The 12933-nt window shown below is 42.1% G+C and overlaps 1 protein-coding gene across 2 annotated transcripts in view; it reads left to right on the forward strand.

The window, feature by feature from the left end:
- The first annotated feature begins 1197 nt into the window (after window positions 1–1197).
- Window positions 1198–12933, forward strand: part of RIN2 (Ras and Rab interactor 2) — a 236935-nt gene continuing 225199 nt past the window's right edge. For both annotated transcript variants that reach the window (XM_036751603.1, XM_036751604.1), the window contains exon 1: window positions 1198–1408. The gene's annotated coding sequence lies outside the window, so the exon portion shown is untranslated. The remainder of the gene's footprint in view (window positions 1409–12933) is intronic.

The raw sequence follows: 12933 nt of genomic DNA on the forward strand, positions 1-12933 counted from the left end.
CTTTGCTGCTGAGCAGATTATAAAGTCACCTGCTGGCTTTAGAAGTGGAGTTTCCTCCACATGTAGGAAGAAAACTACAGTAAAATCTTCATCTTCTATGCCTTCGTCTTTTTTTATTAGAGAGTTAGAATCTAGAAGATAAATTTGTAAGAGAAATATCTTGTAATAAATTTTAACTTGTCTTTCTGCTTCAGTGTGGGCTTTCAGGCTGTATCTTTCAGAATGGAAGTATATCTTTTCACACACCTTTGAGGGACTAAATCCTACAGTAATTAACTAGAATAATGTTTCTAATTCCTAAAAGGCTCTTTGCACCGAGGGCAATAAAAACGGAGCTAAACCTCCGTGAATAGCCCTGGATTCCAAAAGGTGTTTACTATTTTCTGATGACTTTCTGGTCCAGCTACTTACTGCTTCCTCGAATTCCCATGATCCATAAAATAGAGTTGTCAAAAGTTTCTCGCACAGCCCAGGAAAGCAGGTTAAAGTTTTCTCAGCCTTTTTCAGCAAACCATGTGTCTGGCACCGCTGAGGTTTGCTGGGGAAACAGATTGATCATGACGAAGCAAAACAACAATGCTAGAAACTTGACCCTGTCCCTATCCCTAGAGAATGCAGCATCTTTATTTAAAAAAAAAAAAAAAGTGAACCCAGAACAAAGACAGGACATTGATGAGAGCTATACTGGGATGTGAAGCGTTCCAAGAATAACTTGCCCTTTCTGTACCTTCCCTTCAAATTCCAGAAAGCTCTCAAGGTTGTTTGTTTGCCAGAAGGATGTGCATGTTTGTGTTTAGTTTTTCAAGTTATAAAACGGGAATGGGGGCGGGGGGGGGGGTGTTCCAAAGAAAGGCTAGCACAGGACCTTGCAAACATTAATAAATGTTTGTCTAACTGAATTGAAATGCTTGTCTAGACCACCCTCGGGGAGAAGCGGCGGCGCCAATGCGTGATGTGAATTTTGAAGCCAAGTTGACTCTGGTATTAGATAAACTTTCTGATCCCAGTTCCTCCTCCCTGTGGCTTTCCACTCCGGCTAGGAAGGGGCGAGTAGGGACTGTGAGGAGGAGAAGGGGGGAGGAGTAGGAGATGGGGGTGTGTGGAAGGCGGGGGGGGGGGGGGTGTTCTAGCGTCGCGCAGGCGCCTTCCCCACCACCTCTTACCATCACCCCCCGCCCCCAATCCCCTGTCGGGGCTCGGAGCCTCAGCTCCTGTGGGACGCCAATGCACTTGTAAAGGGAGGGTTGGAGGCAGACACAAAGCCTGGGCCCTCCCCCTCCGTGTCCTTCTCCTCCTCCTCTTCTCAGCTCGGAAGTCGTGTTCTGGTGTCAGCCCGGGGCCGAGGCTCTCCTCCTGTCCCAAACAACCCCAACCCAGACCTCTCGACCTGCAGCGAGGGCAGTGCAAGGTAAGGGGCAGCAACAGCGCGAGACCCCACTCCCTGCTCCCTTGGGCTCGGGCGCCGAGAGGGGGTTGTCAGCAGGGCAGCTCGGAGCGGGGTAGCTGCCTCTTTAAAGGGGCCGGACGCAACTCCCGGCTCGGGCTCGCTTTCTTCTCTCCCTTGTTATCCCTTTCTGCCCTTTTCCTTCTCTGGCCAGGAGAGCGGGGGGGGGGGCGGGGGGTACCAAAATTCTAGGTTGTTTTTCCTGGGGATACAAAGGAGGGCTTGGAGAGGGCTGCAGGAAGGTGTCGAGAAGAACCGCAGAGCTTGGTACGGGGCAATGGGGTGGGGGAGAAGTCTCTGGCCCTTTGCATCCCTAAGGAAGAGACGGCGAGGTATCATTTCTGTCGCAGTGTGTGCAAAGGTCCTGGGAACTTGGGATGACTTCGCGGCGCGTGAGAATGGCCCAGTGTGCGCAGGCACCCTGGGGTGGAGGGAATACCCTTAGGAAGGGAGGGTCCAGGAGCCGGGATTCAGGGGGCGGTGTTTCAGAGACTCACGTCTTTGTGCCTGTGCTACTGCCTTCCCTCTGATACTACCTTCCATCTACTGTGTATATAGATCTTGTGTAATTATAGTTACTTGCGCGTTGTGGTGTGAGCTCTTGAGGGTAGGGACTGGCTGTTTTTGCCTTTCCCCAGCACTTAGCACGGCACCTGGCGCATAGCGTGTCCTAAATGCCTGTTGGCTGATTACGTTTGTGTGGCTGGACCCTGAGTGTGTATCCCAGTCTCAGGAGCTACGTTGCACGGGTGTGAACGCTTGTCTAGGTGCACATGTCCAAGAAGTGAGAGGCCGAAGCCTCCTGGTTAGTTGCTACGTTAGGGCTGGCTGGAAGCCTCTGCCCATCGGAGGAGTCTGGAGACCGGCAGGTCGGTGCCTCGGTCCGAAGATTGGGTTCAGTTCCTTTCCCTGTCATGTTGATTGATGACGACGGGGCCCCTCCTTCCTAGAGGATTCTGTTGTTCCGGATTCCCATCCCCAGAAGGGGCCACTTCCAACCTTGTGGACTTGGCTCAGGATCCGACTCCCTCTTCTTAGCTTGGTGTCCGCCTCTTTACGCCGGCTTCCAGGGGTTAGCATTTTTTTCTGCCCGCCCGCAGCGGCTTGGCTTTGGTGCCTGGTTTCAGGGTTTCACACGAAGTGCAGAGGCTATGACCCCGACCCGCCCTAGGGGGGCCTAGAGAGAGTCCTAAAAGGCTAGGGGCTTCAGTTACAGACCGTGACAGGGCCACAGAGGCAGATCCCACGTTGCTGTGACTCGCTAGTTCTCCTCCGCCTTAGTCAAGATTTATTTTTTACAGGCTTTGAAAATTTTCAGAGCTCCCAAGCGGCAGCCTTTTAGAAGTTTTGGGGGAAGCTCACCTTGCAACAGCCCCAAAAGCTTAGTAACATTATCAAGGGGAGGGGAGGAGGAGGTTCAGAACTTTGAGGCTTTTCACAATTAGCTGAAGAGGCCGCTTGAAAAAACTCAGTAACAATTCGTCACAGTTAAGTTGCTTACAGAATTGCAATCTGGTCAGTACTTTGATCTCCTCTCTTAGGAAAAATCATTAAAAATGTTCATCAGGCATTCTGCAGATTGACAGTACTTTATGCATATTCAGCTGTATGAAATCCCTTGTGCCTCCACTATCACCTTTTTTTCTCCTGCTGGAGATCTGAGAAACAGGTGTTAGTTATTCTGATCATTAACTGTAAGGTGTTAATAGTGAACTGACAATCAGGTAGTTGCTGACTGAATTATGTTGCCTACACTAGTGGTTCTCAAAACTTTTCCTTCAGTGTTCTTTGCAGCACAGTTTGAGAAACAAGGGCTTACATAATGAAGCATTTATTAAACACCTGCTGTATTCTGGGCACTGGGCTGACATTGGGAATACAAAGACAAAATTGAAACAGTCCCTTTCCTTAAAGAGCTTACATTATTTCTGGGGAAACAACATCTACACGTGTAAATATATACAAAGTTAAAGTTGGGATGTACATTTGGCAAACCAACCATATAGACAAAAATCTGAATTAATACAGGGATGTCCAAGCCCTCTACTTTGTGTACAATGCATTGTGCTATAAGCTGGAGGAGGTATAATTCAATGCTTCAGTGAATCTGCTGTCTCCTCTATATGAATGTTCCCTCCCACAGTGCAGATTGCAACCCCATCCATGCCCTCTTTTCCTTTATGACTTGGTTATGTTGTCCTGTAGATTCTGTACAAAGGTAACAAAAGCTTGTTGGAAATTTTCCCGTCTTTTTCAAAGTTAGTGGACATCCTTGCAGAACAGGGATTGACTCATCCTTCTTTTCTGTTGCATTTCCTGTGTACTCAAATACCCAAGTGAATCTATCTTCTCACAATGTGATTATTCCCTGTATGTAAAGTTCCCATTCTTTGCAACTCTTGTTCACACCCTCCCTGGTTAGTTAGTTGCAAGGGGGTCTGCCCAGTGTGCTGAGGGTCCTCCTTGATTACTTTTAACACTGAGAGGAGAAAAGTGCAGCACGTGAGTCTCCATTGCTTGTACCTCATTATCATGATCTGTGTGGCCAGTCCATCTTCTTGATCTTCTGTACCTTTGAGGTCATCTTTTATTGTGGTTCTCCATAATCCTTTATTTGTTTTATGTTTGATTCATTTTGGCAAACATTAAACACCTGTGTGTAAGTAATTTAAGACAGAAAAAAGTGCCCTTTGCCCTTAAGAAGATGGTGTGTACACAATATGTATATAGACGGCAATATGTACACAGAAAATTAAATACAAAAAAATACCTACAAAGAAGGTAAAACTTCTGGGGGAGGTGCTGGCAATTGGGGGATTAGGACAGGTTTCCTGTAGGAAATGGTCCCTGAGCTGAGCCCTAAAGGGACTCAGAGATTTCATGTCAGGGAGGTGAGGAAGGATTGTAGTCTCTGCATAGAGAATGGTCTATTGTTTTTGTGCAGTCATTTCAGTTCTATCTGGCTCTTCCTGATGCCCTTTTTTTCAGGGTGGGAATGGGGTGGGGAGAATTTCTTGGCAAAGATACTAGAATGGTTTGCCATTTCCTTCTCTAGCCCATTTTACAAATAGGGGACTGAAGAAAACAGGGTTAAGTGACTTGCCCAGGGTCACACAGCTAGTGTCTGAGGGAACGGTCTAGACGAGGGCAAAGAAATAGGACTTAGAAAGTCTTTTATGGGGGAAATTGGCCAGTTTGGCTGAACACAGAGTGAAGGAATGATGTGTAATAGGCCTGTTCCAACCTGTTCTGTGAATGATATTCATTTGCAGTCTTTGGAGACTTGCGTTTTATGATAAATATATTATCCCTCTCCTCAAAAAGTTCATAATATAACAGTGGCATATTATATTATATGAAGGCTCTATGACTTGGTAAGTTTGGGAAGCTCTCTCCACCAATATTGATGCATGCAGATTAGTAAGTAAGCTGTGCAGTGTTGTGAGACAGCTCATGGTGCAGTGCAGATAGAGCTCTGGGCCTAGGGTCAGGAAGACTTGAGTTCATATCTAGCCCCAGACACTTACTAGCCTTGTGATCCTGGGTTAGTCACTTAATCTCAACTCTAAAATGGGGATAATAATAGCAGCGACTTTCCAGGGTTGCCGTGAGGATAAAATGGGATATTTGAAAAATGCTTAGCACAGTACTTGGCACATAGTTGTTATTTCAGTTGTGTCTCACTCTTCATGACCCCGTTTGAGGTTTTCTTGGCAGAGATACTGGAGTGGTTTGCCATTTTCTCCAGCTCATTTTATGGATGTGAGGTACAGATGCACATAGTAGGTACTATATCCTTCTCGTGTTGCCTAAAGAACTGAAAGGTTAAGCAGCTGTGCCCAGGACGACATGGCTAGTCGATATCAAAGTCAGATTTGAATCTACGTCTTACTGGCCCTACCATTTTACTTCTGCGTGCGTGAGTGTATAATTAAGCAAAGGTAATAAAACAGGCAGGTAATGCATAATGCAAATTAAAATATGTGTATTGGAAAGAGATCAGATACACAAACGAATCTGTGATCCCATTGTTTCAGGAGTTTCCTCCAATGATATGGATTGCATCATTGCTTCAGATTGCATCTCACCCTTCTGGTGTGACTCTTGTCAGTCCCCTCCCATAAATTCACCACAGGCAGGATGATCTACCCAACATGAAAGAGTCTTTCCTTAATTTCTCCTCGCATTGCAACAACAGAAGTGGATAACTGTGTTGTACGTTTGGAGGGAATAGCAAGTTGTACTTGGTAGATTTGCAGTGTCATGTACAATCATCATTTTTATTGTACTGTGTTATGGAAATGCTTGTTTTGTTCCATGAATTGAAAATAAAATACATTTTTGAAAATAAATAAAAGGATGGACCTTTGCTTTACAGTTTCCCGCAGGTAATCCGGGGCACTCTCGTTCTTCTATTCAACCTCAGACCCGACTCATTGTCCACAGATACTGCCTATCCCAGATATACATTTTCCACTTATCATATGGCAGTTAATTTAATTCCACTCAGCTTCAGGCATTCACTCTTTGGATGCAAGGGAAAGGGCACAGCAGTGGGAGCCAGGAAATCTGAGCTGGAAGCTTGGCTTCCACTCTTATTAGCCGGAGGACTCTGGAGAGGTAAGTCTTTTGAACCCCTCTGAGCCTCACTGTCTTCATCTATGAAATGGGAACAGTAATACAGCCTTACTGGACTGTTGTGGGATAAGTGCTTTATAAACCTTAAAGAAGCAACAGAAGCTGCTGTTGTACGTATTACTAAATAGCCCTCTCGCAAGGTTTTCTCAATAAATGTTTCATTTGTTCAGGTGTAGAGCAATAAGGAAAAATCTCATTTAATTTTATCTTTCATTAAGAATTTGAATATCATTATTAAAAAGTATTTTGAAAGAGACTTTTAGACTGTTAACAGCTCCCTTCTAGGACTCTAGGGGACTTTGTCTAACCCCTTCTTTTATAGAGAAGGAAAATGAGACCCAGAAAAAATTAAAGACTTGCCCAAGGTCACACAAGTATTTGGTGGCAGAGATGACTTTTTTGTTTGGTCATTTCAGTCATGTCTGACTCTTCATGACATTTGGGGTTTTCTTGGCAAAGACACTGGAGTGATTTGTTATTCCCTTCTCCAGCTCATTTTACAGATGAGGAAACTGAGGCAAGCAGGGTTAAGTGGCTTGCCCAGGGCAACACAACTAGTAAGTATCTGAGGCTGGATTTGAACGTCTTCATGATTTTGAGCCCCACACACTATCCTCTGTGCCACCTAGCTCAGCAGAGATGACTGTAGCACCCAGTGTTTTTCCCACTATACCACACAGCCTCTCACTTATTAAGTACCTACAGGTTCATTGGTACTTTGCTGGGGGCTGGAATGAATGAATAAGTGTGTAGTGGAAATCCTTTCTGTACAATTTTGTTCACTTGGGGCTTGCTTCTGTCATGGTACAAAATATAAAAGAAAAAATTTGGGAGTAGGAGCCAGAGCTGCTGGGTTCAGAGTTCAGCTCTGTTTCCCTGCTACCTATGTGACCATGGGAAAGTCACTTAACCCCTCTGAGCCTAGTCTCATGTATAAAATCAAAGAGTTGGACTAGAAGATTTGTAATGTTTCTCCCTAGTTCCAAATCCTATTATCTAACGTGGGTTAATTTGCTAGATCCTAGCCCCATGAGCATAGGTCACATCTCTAACCTGAGCTGTCTTACAAATGCATGCTCTTAGTCACCTGAGCACTTAATAAAGAGTGAATGAAGGAGAAAGCAGAACAAATCAATCATAACTCATGTAAAAACAGCTCATATAAAAACAGATGATTTGTCAATCACATCAGTAATCTATGGTAAGCACATTTTTAGAAAGATATTTTTTAAAAACCTCACTAGTGATTGAAGATTTGGGTTTCATAAGGTTTGTTGGTTGACAGTCTAAATAAAACTATTTTTTGTAGAGAATTCTTATTTTTAAAAAAATCCTGAGAAGGGTGTTATTGTTGATCTTTTAAAGATTGTTTCTTTCCTATCCTTTCCACTATTTGGTTATTATTAGCCTTCTACTGGGTAATGCCCTTGGTTACTCTCCAGATACAGCAGGAAAAAGCTAAGGAGAGGAAAAAATTCTTTCACTGAGTAGCATGTTCCAGACTACCCCATTCTATTTATAATCGTGAGGTAAGGTTACAAAGTCCAAATTTAAAGAATTTCAGAGTTGTAAGGAAACTTAGCCCAAACTATACCTGACCAGGAATCTTCTCCAAACATTCCCAAATGGTCATCCAGGTTCTGCTTAAAGATCTCTAATGAAAGGAAGCCCCTGACCTCCAAAGGTACCCATTCCACTTTTGGAGAGTTCTAATAGTTAGGAAATTTTCCCCCTTATAACAAGAAAAATTTGCCACTTTAAGTTCTCTGCAGAATTGCCTTGAGGGGCAAGGAGCGTGAGTCTAATCTCCTTTCCACATAACTGCCCTAAAAATACACAGTGATATCTGCCATTGTCTTCTCCTAAAAGGAAGTATCCCAGGTTAAATATAGCCACTTCCTTCAACCAAACCCTATATGGATGACATCATTTCTTTGAAATTATGTAACTGATTAGCTATAGTCTTCTCACTAAAATGGAGAGGTTATATTAATTTCACAACTAAGAATGAGTTGTGACAGTTTAAGTCAGTGAAACACTGGTCGGTTCAGTGAAATAATCTTTTTTATTCCTTCAGTGCACCAGTACTATCATGTTGACATAGTAGTGGGTTTTTGATTTGAGTTTCATGCTAATTTCAAAACATTTAGTGAAGACTTACACTGGTTGCCTTTTCCAGAAATTCTGTTTCTATATGGATCATGTATACATGGTGATAGGTGGGGGCACTTATTACCTTGAGGAAGAAGGATTTCCATCTCTCCAGTCCTAGGATGCAGCATGCTATAGAGACAGAAAATGAACTACCTGTGATGAAGAAAACATCACACAACTCAACAGAGCTCTTTTGGGGTTCATATTCCAGCTCTGCTACCTACCACTGTGCAGCCTTAGGCAAATCGCTTGAACTCTCTAAGACCTCAGTTGTTTTATTTTTCATCTACAAAATGAGAGAGTTAGACTAGAGGATGTCTAAGCTCCTCCAGCTCTAAATGCTGTGACTTGAGGATCCTCGGAACAGACGAACTTAGTAGTTTGGTCATTCTGGATGTACTCCTGATGTGAACTTTTTCTTTTCTAAAGTAAGGTGGCGACAAGATAGGTTGGATGAACAATTACAATGAGCAGATTCCCAAGCTCATCGTCATTAGATACATAGGAATTTGAGAAATGTTAGAAAAGCTAGTAGAAAATTTTACAGGCTGGTGGTGGTTGCTTTTAAACACCAGCAAGGCTAAACTGAGTCATACTGCAAAGTTTCATGGTTTGTGGTTTGGCAATTCATGAGTTGTTCCGATAAGTACTGTTATATTCTAGTTTAGATATCTCTGGGCCTTGGTTTCCCCATCTGTAAAATGAAGGTTTGACTGTATGATCTCTAAGTTTCTGTGTAATGCTAAGATTTATTTTTATGGCCAGGACTATTCAGACTAAGTAGCCAGGTAACATATATGATATGATTTCTGGCATCACAGGCAAAATGTGCATAAACATATATAAAAAAGATTGAAATTTCTCAATATTAGATTCACTGCCTTAGGCAATACAGCCCTTAGACATCTCAATTCAGCACATCCAAAACAGAATACATTGTCTTTTCTCCAAAGATGACTTTTCTTCTGAACTTGCCTTTTTCTTTATCCTTGCCTTATCTTTAAGGGCACCTGCGTCATTGCAGTCACAGAGGTTCATAACGTCACCATAACATCATCTTAAATCTTCACGTTCATTCGTCGTACATACCTAGTCATTTGCCAGCTAATGCGAGTCCCGTCTCCACATCTCACATATGTACCCTTCTCTCCACTCACTGTCATTAAGGCCCTTATCACATTAGACGATTGATCTCTAGATGTTTTTGATTGGGTACCCCTATTAGTAAATTTTTGAGCCCTCTCCTCCAATGCATGTACATTTATTTATAAATTATATACATATGCTATTAGTTACATATATATTTTATGTTCATTAGGTACTCTCTCCTACCCAAAATCAGAAGGGAGGTGGGACTCTTACTGCATTTTAGAGCCCAGAGCCCACACTCCAAAAAGTGACTGCTGTAGTCATGAGGTCATCTGAGGAACAAAGATGGTTTGGAAGGGGAAGAGGAACTTCCGTTTTTTTAAAAAAATTTTATCTTAAACTTAACAAACACCCAACAAAAAAATAAATATTTCCGTACAAAAAGCAGAACCCCAAAAGAAAAATACTGAATTTTTATTCTATGCTACTTACATTTTTTAAAAAGTATATAATAAATTTAGCATTACTTTCAAAACTTTTGCTTATCTGTTTTTCCTTATGAATCTTTTTCTGTTCTCCTCTGTATACTTTTTAAAATGTTAGACTATCTCTTTTTTCTTCTCTTATTTTTTGGAGCATCACAATTGCTACTCTTATTCCTTCAATCACCATCCCAAAAATGAAAAAAAAAACCCTTGTAACAAATAAGTATACACAAGCAAAACAAATACACAAAATAGCTTTGTTCAAAAAAAAAAGTATGTCTTCTTCCTTACTGATCCTCTAACTTCTTTGACATAAAGTAGATAATATATGCTTCACCATAGGTCCTCTGGAATCATGCTTGGTCAGAGTTAGTAAGTCTTTCAAAGTTTTTTTTTTCTTTATAGTGTTGTAATTATATAAATCATTCTGGTTCTTCTGCCTTTACTCTTTATCAATTCATAACTTCTAGAATTTTTAAAAGTCATCCCTTTTGGCATTTCTTATGATTTAATAATATTCTATGTTCATATACTGTTGGGGGTGGGGTTGTGGATTTTCACAGTGATACATACGCAGTTGTTGTAGGCATTCACATAGCAGTTACATTATAATTGTCCTGAAGGATGGCCAGAAAAGGGGAAGTTGGGAGATTGTATGGGAAGTGTATTGGGAGGTAATGGGTGAATGCTAAGTGTAGTTGTGTTGGTGACAAGCCCCACAATTGGCTGTTGCAGAAAGAGTGAGGATCAACCCCATCTTTCCACCTTCTGAATGGTTTAACACATACCCTTTGGGAATTGTGTCATGGCCTAGGGAGCCTTAGACTGTGCTTTGGAGACAACCACCCTAGACTACTGCAATAACCTCCTGATTGCTCTGTCAGCCTCAGGTTTCTTCCCATGCCAATCAGTCTCCCATACAGTTTCAAAAAGATGTTCTTTAAAGCTCTCTCTCTGCTCCATAAACTCCAGTGGCTACCTAGTGCCATGAGGATCAAATACAGACTCCTCTTTTTGATATTTAAAGCTGTTCACTTCCTGGCCCTAACCTGTTTTTCCAGTCTTGCTGCCCACTGCCCTCCTTTATGGACCTACTGTCTAGCCATAATGACAGACTTACAGTTCCTCACATGACACGCCATCATCTCTCAGTGCTCTTTTACAATGGCTATCACCTATGCTGGGAATTCTCTTTCTCTTCACTTAGTTCTTTTTAGAATCTTTGGTTTCCTTCAAGATACTTCAAGGTGACAGTTGCCAGCTTCTTCATGAGACCCTTCTTGGTCTCCAAGCTACTAAGATCTTCCCCCCCCCCCCCCGCATATGCAGTTTACTTTGTATTTGGTTTATACATGTTTTGTAAATACTCATATGCACAAGTCTGTCTCCTCAGAATGTAAGATGGTAGATTACAGGACTGATTCACTTTTGTCTTGATACCTGTACTAATATATTGATTGATGCTGTAGTAATAATAAGACTCCACCATGGATCACTTAGGCTAAGTGGTCCTAATGCCTATAAGACATATTAGCAGTGACACTTTCCACTGCCCTGACCCATTCTGACCCTGTCAAGCAGTTAATGATTGAAGCTCCTGATTGGATATGATTTTTGGCCAACTGTAGTGGCCTGCGAGCTGCCCTTATCTTGCTGCCTCAAGCCTACTCAAACCCTCATCCAATTTCTGGCGCTGATAAGGAAACTCCCCCAACCCAAGTCTGGCATAGATAAGTGATTCCCGAGATTTCCCCATTACATCTAGGTCTGGTTAGGAGTACCGCATCTGGCATTAATTACCTGTTCTAAGCTGAGCCCATTTTTAGGGTATAAAACTTCCCTGCTTGGACCCTTCCAGTGAGCTTGTGCCCCCACCTGGTTCTTGGGCCTTGTACCTTTCTTCCATTCCCTCAAGCCGTGTTGAGGATTAAGGATTAGTGAGAGCTTTAGCCCCCCCTTATTTTCTAAGTCAGGAGTTCTTGAGGTCTATAAATGGGGTTTTTAAAGATGATAACCAAATATCTTGGTAATTGGTTTCCCTTGTAATCTTACATATTTTATTTTATGCATTGAAAAATATGATTCTGAAAGGGGGTCTATAGATTTTACAAGAGTGCCAAAGAGGCCCATAACCAAAAAGGTTAAGAATCCCTGCAGTCTTAAGTACATATTCCCTTGGAATGAATTTAGTGTGGTTTTTTGGAAGCATGGGGGTGGGGTTGGATTTACATTTTCAAGATATATATGTGTGTGTGTACAGACACATATGCATATACATATGTGTATATGCATCTATACACATATATCTATGTATGCATATATATCTATATATACATATAATACATGTACATGCCTACATTTACACAATGCATGTATGTACCTAAACACACACATACCATTAAGCAATATGTAAACAGAATTTCTTGTTTTTATTCAATAACACTGAAAACTGAGAGGCCTAGAAAAGTTAAAAGTCTCTAGTCACATCTTGTTAGCGGTAATGCTGAGTCTACTGACTCCATGGTTTATTGCCCTTTCCAGTATACCACATTGCCTCCTCTCCTACATAGGATATTGTCAAGGACTCCAAAGACTTGGAAAAAAACTATAAAATGGGCCGGTTTTCAAAGTGATGAGCTCCTAGTCCTGGGGCAAGTTGTTTAACCTAAGCTTCAGTTTTTCTCATCTTTAAAAAGAAGGGTTTGAGGGAGATGACCTCTGAGGTCCATTAGATCATGAGTTCCTTGAGAGCATGGACTGTCTTTTGCCTTTCTTTATAGCCCCAGTACTTAGTACAGTGCCTGACACAGAATAGGTTCTTAATAAATATTTATTGACTTGATTAAGGTTTCTTCCAGGTCTAAAGCAGTTATCCTATGAAGTGCTCAAGTAGAGGCAGATAACCCTGTCCCAGGTACATTGTAAAGGAAATTCTTATATTTAAGTGAAAGTTTGGAATAGGTGACCTCTTAAAGTCTTCTACTTAGAGAGTCTCTGAAACATTTTTATCTCCTTTCTGGGCTATGCATGACTCAGACCAGTCCTAAGGTAGTTTGGATTTGATGTTAGAACAAAATGAGACCTTACTAGGTCATCCAACAACCCCCATTTCCCCCCCCCACC

Source organism: Trichosurus vulpecula, chromosome 3, assembly GCF_011100635.1.
Source record: "Trichosurus vulpecula isolate mTriVul1 chromosome 3, mTriVul1.pri, whole genome shotgun sequence".
Classification (NCBI taxonomy): domain Eukaryota; kingdom Metazoa; phylum Chordata; class Mammalia; order Diprotodontia; family Phalangeridae; genus Trichosurus; species Trichosurus vulpecula.